Genomic DNA, 12,916 nt, shown 5'->3' on the forward strand with positions numbered 1-12,916 from the left:
CTGCGTTCAGACTAGCCGAGGACTTTAGCGGTTCTGATCGCAGGATCAGGTTCCCCGTTATATCGTAGGGATCTAGTTTAGTTCTATTGTAGGGATAGATCTCCTTTCTTTCCTTAGTCTCTGTAGCAGATCATAACAGTAATTCCAGCCATAAAAAAAAAATAAAAAAAAAAATTTCTCTAAGGAAAGACCTCCAGTTTTCCATCATGGTCTCGGTGCAAGATTTGGCTCAACGCTTGCAGGGACTCTCTCTGGAGGTGACCAAGCTCCAACAACACGTGAGTAGCTGTTCTGGAGCGCATTTTGTGGAACCTAAGGTACGTCTGCCTGATCTATTTTTTGGCAAACAACAAGATTTTTTTTCTTTTAAAAATGCTTGTCTATTATATTTGTGTTTGAGACCCGGATCCTCTGGTGATGAATCACAGCGCATAGGGATCATAATGTCACTTTTGCGCAAAGATCCTCAGGGATGGGCCTTCTCTCTCCAACCTAGTGATCCGTGCTTTAGATCAGTGGATAGTTTTTTTTCTGCTTTGGGTTTGTTGTACGATGATCCTGATCGTGTCTCATCTGCTGAGTCTGAATTAAGACGTTTGAGGCAGGGATCAGGTAATGTGGAAAAATATTGTTCTCACTTCCGTCGGTGGTCTGCCCAGGTGGGGTGGAACGATTCTGCTTTGAAAAGCTTGTTTCTTGCAGGGCTATGTGAAAGCGTAAAGGATTTACTGATTGCTTATCCCACACCTGGAAACTTGCAGGAGGCAATGCAATTAGCTATACGGGTGGACAGGAGACTGCGTGAAAGGGTTAATGAGAGCAAATCCTCTGCTATGTCAGCTTCGAGTCCTGAGAGGTTCTGTGCTGACAATGGAGAGCCGATGGAAATTGGGGCGATGGCACCCCGCTCTCAGGAAAAAGACCGCCGACTTTCTGAAGGCTTGTGTTTCTATTGCGGAAATTCTGGTCATTTTATTAAGAGCTGTGTGCTTCGTAAGAAGAAAGAAAAAAAAATGGTCAGTCATGCTCGTATTGCCTGTTTAAATTCTAAGGGAGTATTCCTATCTGCCACTACTGCTGCTCAGGATGAATTAATTGAATTTCGGGTATTTGTGGATTGTGGATCTACTCTGAATGTGATTGATGGGGGATTCTTGGAAAAACTTAGATTAGAACCTAAAACTTTGTCATCCCCTATTGCTGAGGTTTCTGTCGATGGCTCTCCCTTGAAGAGTGTTACTCACAAGGTCTGTGAATTTCCCCTCACTATTAATGGTATTCATCAAGAGAATTTGGATTTGGTGGTATTGGATAATTTGCCTTCTCCAGTAATATTGGGGTTACCCTGGTTAAAATTGCACAATCCTGTACTGGATTGGTCTACCAATGAAATTAAGTCCTGGAGCCCTAAGTGTTATGACAAGTGTTGTAACGGGCGCATTGCTGCTGTGGATAGAGGGGAATTGCCTGTACCTCTTCAGGATTTTTGGAGAGTTTTTTCTGAGGAGGAGTCGCAGGTTTTGCCTCCCCATAGAGACTATGATTGTACGATTGAATTTGTCCCTGGCGCGACTCTTCCTAAGAGTCGTTTATTTAATCTTACTATTCCTGAAAGAAAGGCTTTGGAAGAATACATACAGACAAGCTTGGCCGCCGGTCACATTAGGCCTTCCAAGTCTCCTGTGGCTGTTGGATTTTTTTTTGTAAAAAAAAAAGATGGCGGTTTACGTCCTTGTCTGGACTTTCGTGAGATTAATAAAATTATTGTACGCAATCCATACCCACTGCCATTGATTCCTGATTTATTTAACCAGTTAGTGGGGGCCAAGTGGTTCTCTAAAATTGATCTCCGGGGGGCATACAATTTGTTGCGCATGAAGGAGGGTGATGAATGGAAGACTGCTTTTAACACTCCTGTGGGTCATTTTGAGAATCTGGTTATGCCTTTTGGTCTCACCAATGCTCCAGCATTTTTTCAGAATCTTATTAATGATATCCTTAGACCTTTAATCGGCAAAAATGTGGTTGTGTATTTGGATGACATTTTGATTTATTCGCCGGATCTGGAGTCTCATTGGCGGAGCGTACGTGAGGTATTACAGTTATTAATGGACAATTCGCTTTTTGCTAAGCTGGAGAAATGTGAGTTCGCTGTACAGAGAATTAGTTTTTTGGGCTACATTATCTCCAGTGAAGGTTTTGAGATGGACCCGGTTAAAGTTCAAGCTGTGCAGGAATGGCCTAGGCCTATTGGTTTGAAATCGATACAGAGGTTTTTGGGTTTCGCCAGTTATTACAGAAAATTCATAAAAAAATTTTCTATTATTGTCAAACCGCTGACCGATCTCACCAGGAAAGGTGCTAATGCGGTTCAGTGGACTTCTGAGGCCATTGACGCTTTTGTGTTTCTAAAGGAGAGGTTCACCTCTGCTCCCATCCTTATGCAGCCTAATGTGACTAAGCCGTTTTTGGTTGAGGTTGATGCTTCTTCGGTGGGGGTTGGTGCGGTGTTGTCTCAGGAAAACAAGGATGGAGTACATCCCTGTGCCTTTTTTTCAAAAAAATTTTCCGAGACTGAACTTAATTACGATATTGATAATCGGGAATTGCTGGCGATTAAACTCGCATTTGAACACTGGCGTCATCTCTTGGAAGGTGCTGAATTTCCCATTCAGGTTTTCACTGATCATAAAAATCTGATCTATCTTGATGCTGCCAAGCGCTTGAATGCCCATCAGGCTAGGTGGGCACTTTTTTTCTCGCGGTTTAATTTTTCCGTTACTTACATCCCGGGTACCAAGAATGTTAAAGCGGATGCTTTGTCTCGCAGCTTTTCTCCCATGGTCGGTGTTGAGGATGAAGAGGAGACCATTTTACAAGAAGGTGTTGTGATTGCTGCTTTGGACTCCGTTTTGGAGGATGAGATTCTTAAAGCACAGGAGAATGCCCCATCTAACACTCCCCATGGGAGGTTGTTTGTGCCTAGGACCTTTAGGAGAGATTTGTTTGTTGAGTGTCATGAGTCTCGGTTGGCAGGTCATCCAGGAATTTCTGAGACCAAGAGACTTGTGGGTCGCAGTTTTTGGTGGCCTGGATTGCAGAAGGAAGTCATTAAGTGGGTGCGCCAATGTACTGTGTGTGCAAGATCCAAGTCTTCGCATGCTCCTTCTGCGGGGTTGCTTTGCCCTCTGGAGGTTCCTAGTGCACCTTGGACACATCTGGCTATGGACTTTATTACTGACCTTCCTCCCTCTGAAGGTTTCACGGTCATCTGGGTGGTCATGGACCGTTTTAGCAAGATGTGTCACTTGGTTCCCTTCATCAAACTGCCTTGCGCTAAGACACTCGCTAAGGCCTTTGTCAAGGAGATTGTCAGACTACATGGTGTCCCTACTGACATTATTTCTGATAGGGGACCTCAGTTCGTGGCTCGTTTTTGGCGTGCCTTTTGTGACAGGTTGGGAGTTCATTTTCGTTTTCATCTGGATATCATCCTGAGTCTAATGGCCAGACAGAAAGGAAGAACCAGGATGTTGAGCAGTTCTTGCATTGTTTTGTGGCAGACAATCAAGAGGGGTGGTCTGAGTTTCTGCCACTTGCTGAATTTGTTCTTAACAACCATACATCCTCTTCTGCTAGGTGTTCGCCTTTTTTTTGTTGTTCTGGGAGACATCCGTCTTTTGGGTCATTTTCCAAATTGGTTTCGGCTGTGCCTGAGGAGGAGAGTTTTTCCGGTGATTTGGAGAGAGTTTGGACGGATGTGCGTGGTAATCTTCAGGAGGCTAACAAAAAATCTAAGAGGTACTTTGATAGGAAACGGCAAGAGATTTTGTTTGCGGTTGGTGACATGGTTTGGTTGTCCTCTAAGAATCTGCGATTGAGGATTCCTTCTAAAAAATTGGGTCCCAAGTTCGTAGGGCCCTTTAAGGTACTTCAGATAGTTAACCAATCTGCTGTTAGGCTGGAGGTTCCTACGTCCTGGAGGATTAATCCGGTGTTTCATGTTTCTCTGTTGAAAAAAGCTGATGTGTCGGATGGTGACGCCTCTGCCACTGTTCCTCCGGTGGTGGAGGACGGGGAATATGAAATTTCCCGCATCCTAAATTCTAGTCGGTATAGAGGGAGTTTGCAGTATCTCGTCGCTTGGAAGGGTTTCGGACCTGAGGATAACTCATGGGTGAGAGCGGATTATGTTTCTGCCCCCAGACTTGTCCGAGCGTTTCACAGGAGGTTTCCTGGTAAGCCTGGGCCTAGGGGATCCGGAGGATCCTCTTAGAAGAGGGGGTACTGTTACAACTCTCCTGTTAGGTTTTTTTTAGTTTGCTGGTCACATGACCATTTTGCCTATTTAATCCGGCTCCGCCCTCCTGGCTTTGCTGGACTTCATTTGTATTTACTACTGTTGAGCTAGCTTGTTGCTCTGTTGCCGCTCTCTGTTAGTTTTGCTAGGTCTTCTGACCCCTATGCCTTTTTGTTGTATGTTTGTCTTTGACTGCTACTATTTCTGCTACGAGGTGTCCAACTTTTCCCAGTCCCTAGATCTTGTAGGGATCCCTCCCTCACATCTATAGGTCTGCGTTCAGACTAGCCGAGGACTTTAGTGGGTCTGATCGCAGGATCAGGTTCCCCGTTACATCGTAGGGATCTAGCTTAGTTCTATTGTAGGGATAGATCTTCTTTCTTTCCTTAGTCTCTGTAGCAGATCATAACAAAGCGATCCTGAGAAAGGCTGGCCGGGCGATGGATCGAGCAGCGTCTACTGGCCATACCACCTTGGATGCGCCTGATCTCGTCTGATCTCAGAAGCAAAGCAGGGCTGGGCTCGAACAGTACTTGGATGGGATACCTCCTGGGAACACCGGGTGCTGTAGACCATTTTGATGACGTTTTGCCCTACTGCCCAGCTCGGCTAGCATGGAACAGCGCCTTGCCGGACACCGACCTTAAGTAACTTAGATGATGGAAGCCCCAAGGCCTCTGAGCCAGTTGGCAGCTAAGTACGCTACCCCGCCGCCTTCAAGCAGGCCTGACACCGAACTCCTTGCCACGGCTAGGAGTGCTTATTGACTCCGCAGCTCGCCATGTGGAAATGATGGCGTTAAAAGCACCCGGGGCCGTGAAGGGGCCAGGCTTTCAGCAGGTGCCCAGGGAAGGTTTTGGATGCCGGCCGCCTAGCGAGGGCTAGCAGAAGTAACATGTTTCTCTGCAAAGAAGCTTGTGTAACCAAGCCAGACGGCTGACAAAGAGCTAACCTCAGTGCAAGGAAGGCAAGGAAGGTGCGGAAGGAATTGGGGAGGGTGGGTGGTGATTCCTGCTAGGGCCCTGAAATCATAAAACAGGCAGGAGAGTCTGACGCATGGTGACGGAGAGGTTGTAGGGGCAGATAGGGGGTGTTGTCACGTGCGAGCACGTGTGCATGCTGGCTTGTGTGTGAGAGTGCGCTTCCTAGGTGTGGCGCGCTGCATACAGTCAAAGGGATTGTTCCCTTTCATTAAAAGTTAATCCCCGGCTGCAGGCTATTAGAAAGCAACTAACCGCGCTCTACTCACCCTACCCGGGTCTACCGGTGAGTCTCGCCTCTGCTCCCGGCCTGTGGCATTGGCCGTGAAGCCGACGTTCCGTCGACAGCGCTGCAGCCGATCAGTGAGCTCAGCGGCTCTGAGTGGGGCCTTCTGTCTACAAGACCTTTTAAGGAAGCCAGCAAAAAAATTGAAGAGAAGGGAAAGCACAAAAGGACCTGGTCTTACTGAGCACTGGAAAGGGCAGCCGGCAGCAAGACTTTAAAGTAGAAAAGCAGCAATTGAGAAGCTTGTTTCTGCCTACAGCCACATCACCCTAAACACGCCCGATCTCGTCTGATCTTGGAAGCAAAGCAGGGTTGGGCTTGGTTAGTACTTGGATGGGAGACTGCCTGGGAGTACCAGGTCCTGTAGGCTTTTGCTTTTTCCTTCCTTCCACCAGCAGGGGGCACTCTCTTCTATGCCTTTTTGCCATTTCCTTTCACAAGTGCACACATTCATTCTCTTTTCTTTTTTTCATTTGCTTTCTCTCTTGCGCTATTTCATCTCTGCAAAATACCAGCATTCTTCTGATCACCGTGGGCCTCCAGCATTGTTGCTTCTTTACTTTTAATACTAGGCTCCTTTTCACCAGGACCAGCATCTCCCGCGTGGCTGGAGGCAACCACCGGTAACCCCAAGCAGAAGATCTTTGCAGGCAACACGACCCTCCCCCCTGAAGAGCAGCTCAAAGTCACTGGCAACCATCTCACCCTCTTCCTTCATTCACCCCTGGACGTCTCGCTCCGCCCCCAAGTTACGGGTCCAGCTTGCTCTTTCTGTCACATTACCGCAATGAAGGGTTTAGCCTGCAGGAGACCCTGTGCCGAGACATTTTTGAAGACACCTGATGCGGCGGGTGAATCACTGCTAAACAAACCACACCTGTAGGGACGGCACAGCCTTTGCATGGACCCTTCGGAGCCCGCCCCGTCACGGCCAGATTGCTCGCCACCAAGCGATCCTGAGAAAGGCTGGCCGTGCGGGCGATGGATCCAGCAGCATCTACTGGCCATACCACCTTGGATACGCCTGATCTTGTCTGATTTTGGAAGCAAAGCAATGCTGGGCTCGGACAGTACTTGGATGGGAGACCTCCTGGGAACACCGTGTGCTGTAGACTATTTTGATGACGTTTTGCCCTACTGCCCAGCTCGGCTAGCATGGAACGGCGCCTTGCCGGACACCGACCTTAAGTAACTTAGATGATGGAAGCCCCAAGGCCTCTGAGCCAGTTAGCAGCTAAGTACGCTACCCCGACGCCTTCACTAGTGTTGAGCCACCCCCGTAGTGTTCGAGTTCGGTTCGTTTCGTCGAACACCCGTGTGTTCATCGAACACCTTCGAACACCGTTAAAACCAATGGCAGGCAAACAAAAACACATAGAAACACATAGAAAACACCTTCAAAGGTGTCCAAAAGCTGACAAACTGCTCAGAAGACATAACTATCACATGGAAAAGTGACAAGTACATATAGTCATGCGAAAATAAAAGAGGTGGAGGAGTAAAAGGAGGGGGAGACACAGATATAGGCATGTCATGCCCTTCTAAAATCCAAAAAGTGAGAAGCCGACACGGCCAGTCCGCTCCTGCCCGTGCCACCTCCGTGTCGCCGGGTTTGTGCCAGAGCCGCGGTGAACCCTGACGGCCAGCCCCCCTCTCCCAATACTGGTGCCTGTCCGCTGGTGGGTCGAGCGAGCCCCCCTGTGGTGGAGGCAGCTCTAAGCTTTTTAATTTAAATTGTCTCTCTAATTTGAATGAATACACTTTAAATCCATTTACAAGGATCTATTGGAGGGCAAGTCTCATGCCAGCAGCCGCGGTAATTCCAGCTCCAGTAGCGTCCACTAAAGCTGCTGCAGTTAAAAAGCTTTTATAAGGATCGAGCTCGGCTGTCCACCGCAAGGCATCCTACTGCCAGTCCCAGCCCTATGCCTTGGGGTGCCTCCTGATGCTCTTCACTAAGTATCCCATGGTCCCGAAGCATTTCCTTTGAAAAAATTAAGTGTCTAAACTACAGGTGGTGCAGCTTGCTTAACAGCCGGGATAATCCGCTGACTAGCAGACACTGCTACTAGGCACAAAGTATTTCCTGGGCTAGATGCAGTTAAAAATTTGTAATTAGATACTCTCGTTGGATGCTGAGAAAGCATTCCATAGAGTCTCCTGGCACGCCATATATGATTCTCTTAAAAAGCTTGGGGTAGGGGTCTAGGGGACCCTTTTATAGCCCAAATCACGGCCCTGTATCGCAATACGTCACCTAGGCTGAAGATAAATGGAACTGTAGCACCCTGAGGGCTCGGTTGCTACAGACGTATTGCACCTCACCCAGAGGTGTGATATCTCACTCTCAGGAAAGGATGGAGTGTGGATCAGGACCCGACACCTGCATGCATTACACCACATTGCCGTGGGGCAGGGCGACCAATATGCCCCTGAGATGGGCACGACAGTCCCTGTCCCTGGCTGGAGTGGGGGGAGGGAACACTGAGGAACGGGAACCTTGTAGTGCAGGAGCAGGGAGGAAGCAGTTCCTGGGTGCATTGAGAAGGGAGTAAAAAAGGTGGGCACCATCTTAGTTCAGTGCAGAGAAGTCTGAGCAGAAGTGGCAGGGAGCAGGGGCTCTGCATGAGCTCTGCTCCGGAGGCGGGCATAGTAACAGAGGCCCAGGCTTGGAAGAGGGAGAAGGAAGGAAGAGGAGCGGAGAAGGCTCCAGGAACGAGGAATGAAGGGATCCCAGGGGTGCGGACGGGCGAGTCGCCACCGTACGCCCGAATCCACCTGCGTGGAGGGGTCAGGCCAAAGGGGGAGACCGGTCCCCGAACTAGTGGAGGCAGGAAACGACCCTCAGCTAGAAACCGGAGGCTCTGACATTTTATGTGGCGCAGCCCCTCGCTACACCCGCTAGGAAGGCACCACATAGGGTCAGGGAAACTGGCGCCAAGTTTACCAAGAGGAGGCCCGAGGCAGCCGGACAGAAGTGTTGGTAAGAAAGGCCAGACAAAGGACACACAAAGGGGGTCCTGTGAAGTGCTCCAAAGTTATCTGGGAGTTGTCTGAGCCCCTCACCTGGTGAGCACAGTACGACGTGGGCAGCCGTTACCTGCAGACGTGGTCTGGATAATAAGAACTGTGAGTAAAGGCCCTGAACTGCATCACTGACTCCGTGTCGTTACTGCTGCTGCCCTGCACCATCACCCCCATCCTCCGCATACACTGCCCTGAGGCTATACTCCTCCCGTGGGGAGTTATGCTACGCTCTGCTGCACCCACAACACCAGCCTCAGCGGTCTGCCCTGTAGCGGCGGTTCACTCTGACCGCAATCCACGGGTGGCGTAGTCGGACATTTAAACATCAAAACCACATAAATAGTTCCGCCACTGGTTTGACCGCCCTGAGCCACGGAACCGGGTCGCCGCCACGAAGACTACAACCACCAGCATCCACCAAAAAGGGTCCGGCTCCGGGTGTCCCAAGGCCCAGGGGGTGCGTCAGAACATTTTCATCACCTTTCACAATCACCAATGGGACAAGGCAGTGATGTCCTCTGTCCCCTCTCTTATACATCCTAGTGACGGAGCACCTGCTCTCATCAATTCGCCATAACCCCAATATTAGGTGGATTGAGGTGGGAGGCACCGAGTACAAGTGCTCTCTATTTGCTGATGATGTCCTAGTATATATCACTCAATCACATATATCCATCCATGCTGTTATGGCTGAAATAGATCACTTTGTTACATGGTAAAATTTTAAAATCAATGCAGCGAAGTCTGAGGCCCTCGATGTCTCCCTCCCCAAAACCATATAGGATTCCATCCAGTCCAACTTTCCCTTTGCCTGGCCCTCACAGGGTATCAAATACTTAGGAATTCCTATTCATAGAGACCTCTCCCATCTATGTTATCTTAATTTTGGGCCCTTTATTGAACAACTCCATACAGACCACGGTTGGCAAGTTAGAACTGTAAGATTCACTACGTGAACCACTGGTGTTTTGTGGAAAAGCACATGTACACTGCATTCCAAATTATTATGCAAAAAGTGTTTAGGAGTGATAAGGGAAGAATTTGTTTGTTTGTCAGTTAAACTCATTGATGGTGATGTGTGTCAGGGCTCTTTATATCACTGTAAGCAATTGCAGACACCTGTGCTAATTAGTTTGGCAGGTGTGTCCAATGAAAGGCAAGACTACTTAAGAAGGCTCTCTCACATTATTAAGCAGCCTACATTTTCTGCCAAAATGGGAAAGAAAAAGGATGTGTCGGCTGCTGAGAAGCAACAAATTGTGGAGTGTTTAGGTCAAGGCATGACTACAATCAACATTGTGCGATGATCAGGATGAAGTGTCTTGGCAATCAAGAAGTATGTAGCTGATTCACAGTACACACGTGTGCGTGCTGATAAGGGCAAATTGAGGACTCTTTCCTACAGGCAATTACGTCAGGTTGAAAGAGCAGCGGCAAAAAAGCCTTGTCATAGCAGCAGACAAGTTTTTGAAGCTGCTTGTGCCTCCAACGTCCCCCGAACAACAAGATGCAGGGTCCTTCAGAGGTTTGCAGCTGTGCATGCGCCATCCTGTCGACCTCCTCTATCCACTTCACACAAGCAGAAACGGCTCCAGTGGGCCAAACATTACATGAAGACTGATTTCAAAACTGTTTTGTTCACGGATGAGTGCCGTGCAGCGCTCGATGGTCCAGATGGATGGAGTGGAGGATGGCTGGTTGATGGACACCCCACGCAAACACGGCTACAGCGCCAACAAGGAGGAGGTGGAGTAATGTTTTGGGCTGGAATCATGGGGAGAGAGATTGTCGGCCCCTTTAGGATCCCTGAAGGCGCTAAAGATGAACTCCATAATGTATGTGGATTTTCTCAAACAGCACTTCCTGCCATGGTTCAAGAAGAAGAACCGTGTATTTCACAGCAAGATCATTTTTCTGCATGATAATGCACCATCTCATGCTGCACATAAAACATCTGCATCTCTGGCTGATATGGGCATAAAAGGGGACAAACTTATGGTGTGACCCCCATGCTCCCCTGACCTCTACCCCATTCAGAACCTTTGGAGCATCATTAAAAGGAGTGTCTATGATGGCGGGAGGCAGTACACATCTAAGCAACAGCTCTGGGAGGGTATTCTGTCCTCATGCAAAACAATTGAAGCAGAAACCATCCAAAACCTGACAAATTCAATGGACGAGAGAGTTCAGAAGCTCCTTTCGAACAAGGGGTCCTATGTGAAAATGTAACATCACCTAGAATAAAGTTTTGAGTTGAAAACTGTTTGATTTCAGTTTCTAACAACCTGCTAATGCTTATAATTTCAAAAATGACCATTTTTTTGTCTTTATTAAAATGAAAAGGTTGATCGAAAAGTTTGGGGGATCTAAGAGTGTGGCAACCCAGTAGTCATGATTACTTTGAATTCTGACAATATGAGGGTCATGCTGCAGGTAGTGCAGCAAGAAGGCACTTATGTGCCTTGCGCATCTCGGAGCCCCAAAATTATTTTCCGGGCTAGATGCAGCTAAAAATTATTTTTAATTTTAAATCTGGTGAAGCTTTAGTATAGATGGCCTAATAGGATCAGTGCTGCACACTGCTACAAAGCCCAAATTATTTTCCAGTCAAGATACAGATAAACATGATTAGTAATTTGAAAGCTTAAAACAGTTGGTAGGGTGATTTTAACCAATCATCAAGCTTTTACTCTCCCCAGGATGACACAGGGGTAGAAAAGTCGTTTCGGATCCATGATTTGTTCATCTTTATGAACGTGAGTCTGTCTACATTATCAGTGGAGAGCCGCGTGCGCTTATCTGTCAGCACACCACCAGCAGCGCTGAACACACGTTCAGACAGAACGCTGGCTGCGGGGCATGACAAGATCTCCAAGGCGTAAGTGGCTAGCTCCGGCCATTTATCCAGATTGGAAGCCCAAAAAGAGCAAGGGTCCAGTGACACAGTCGTGGCTTCAATGTTTACTTGGAGATACTCCTGTACCATCGTCTCTAGGCGTTGACTATGTGTCAGACTTCTTGTCTCCTGTGGCCTTGCAAAGGATGGGCTAAAAAAGTGGTGAAATGATTCCGCAAAATTGATGTTACCAGCAGATACTGTGGTTCTGTTACGGTTTGAGTGCTGAACACTTGACGGTCCCACGGTTGGCAAGTTGGAACTGTGAGATTCACTACGTGCACCACTGGTATTTTGTGGAAAAGCACATGTAAGATTCTGCAACAGTCTCTGCTGATACTCCTGCATGCGTGCATCCCTTTCTATGGCAGGAATAATTTCTGCAAATTTACTTTTGTACCGGGGATCTAACAGTGTGGCAACCCAGTAGTCAGGATTATTTCTAATTCTCACAATTCGAGGGTCATGTTGCAGGTAGTGCAGCAAGAAGGCACTCATGTGTGTTGCGCATCCAGGAGCACCAAGTCCCTGTTGTGTTGGTGGCGAGGTAACAATCATGCTTCCTTCCTCTGTCCTCTCCCCCCAACCTCGCACAACAGAAATGTGATCAAGGTCTCCCTCATCTGATGAGTCTTCCATCAGTTCGTCCTCCACTTCTTCCTGGGCTCCTGCACCTTCCTCACTAGTTTGGCTGCTACCATGCACCCTGGTAAAACCATCTCCCCCACCCTCACATGCATGCCGCCTTGGTGCTGCCGACCGTCTGGAACTTGCAGATGTTAGCCCTTCCGCATACAACTCCTCCTCCTCTACTTCCTCCACCTCCTCTTGTGCCACCACCTGACTCCGAATTCTGTTTAACATGTGCTCCAGCATGTAAATCACTGGAATAGTCATGCTGATAATGGCATCGTCAGCACTAAACATCTTCGTCGCCATTTCAAAACTGTGCAGAAGGGTGCATAGGTCCCTGATCTGAGACCACTCCTCCAGCGTGATTTGCCCCACCTCTGAATCTCGTTGGCCCAGGCTATACGTCAGAACGTATTGCACCAGGGCTTGTCGGTGCTGCCACAGTCGCTGCAACATGTGCAGAGTTGAAATCCACCGGGTAGGCACATCGCATTTTAGCCGGTGAAGTGGCAGGCCCAACGACTTCTGTAGAGATGTAAGTCGCTGAGCTGCGGGATGCGAACGGCAGAAGTGAGCACACAGAGACCGTGCCCTCTGCAGAAGGCCATCTTGTCTGGGATAGTAGGCTAAAAATTGCTGGACAACCAGGTTCAACACGTGAGCCATACAAGGCACGTGTGTGACATTGCCCCGGCGAAGGGCCGCACCCAGGTTTGCAGCATTGTCGCACACGGCCTTCCCTGGTTTCAGGTCCAGTGGAGACAACCATTCATGAAATTGGTTCTCCAGAGCTG

General features: G+C 48.4%; 1 non-coding gene and 2 pseudogenes across 1 annotated transcript; all 3 read left to right on the plus strand.

Moving 5' to 3' along the window:
• The first annotated feature begins 4,754 nt into the window (after window positions 1-4,754).
• Window positions 4,755-4,874, plus strand: LOC141267167 (5S ribosomal RNA). The gene has a single exon (XR_012321180.1). It is a non-coding gene; the product is annotated as a 5S ribosomal RNA (ribosomal RNA).
• A 943-nt stretch (window positions 4,875-5,817) lies between these two features.
• On the plus strand, window positions 5,818-5,936 carry LOC141268401 (5S ribosomal RNA; annotated as a pseudogene).
• A 625-nt stretch (window positions 5,937-6,561) lies between these two features.
• On the plus strand, window positions 6,562-6,681 carry LOC141270049 (5S ribosomal RNA; annotated as a pseudogene).
• The last annotated feature ends 6,235 nt before the right edge of the window (window positions 6,682-12,916 follow it).

The sequence above is a fragment of the Phyllobates terribilis genome, unplaced genomic scaffold (assembly GCF_046119375.1).
Source record: "Phyllobates terribilis strain yellow unplaced genomic scaffold, ASM4611937v1 Scaffold_4__5_contigs__length_816908805, whole genome shotgun sequence".
NCBI classification, from domain to species: domain Eukaryota; kingdom Metazoa; phylum Chordata; class Amphibia; order Anura; family Dendrobatidae; genus Phyllobates; species Phyllobates terribilis.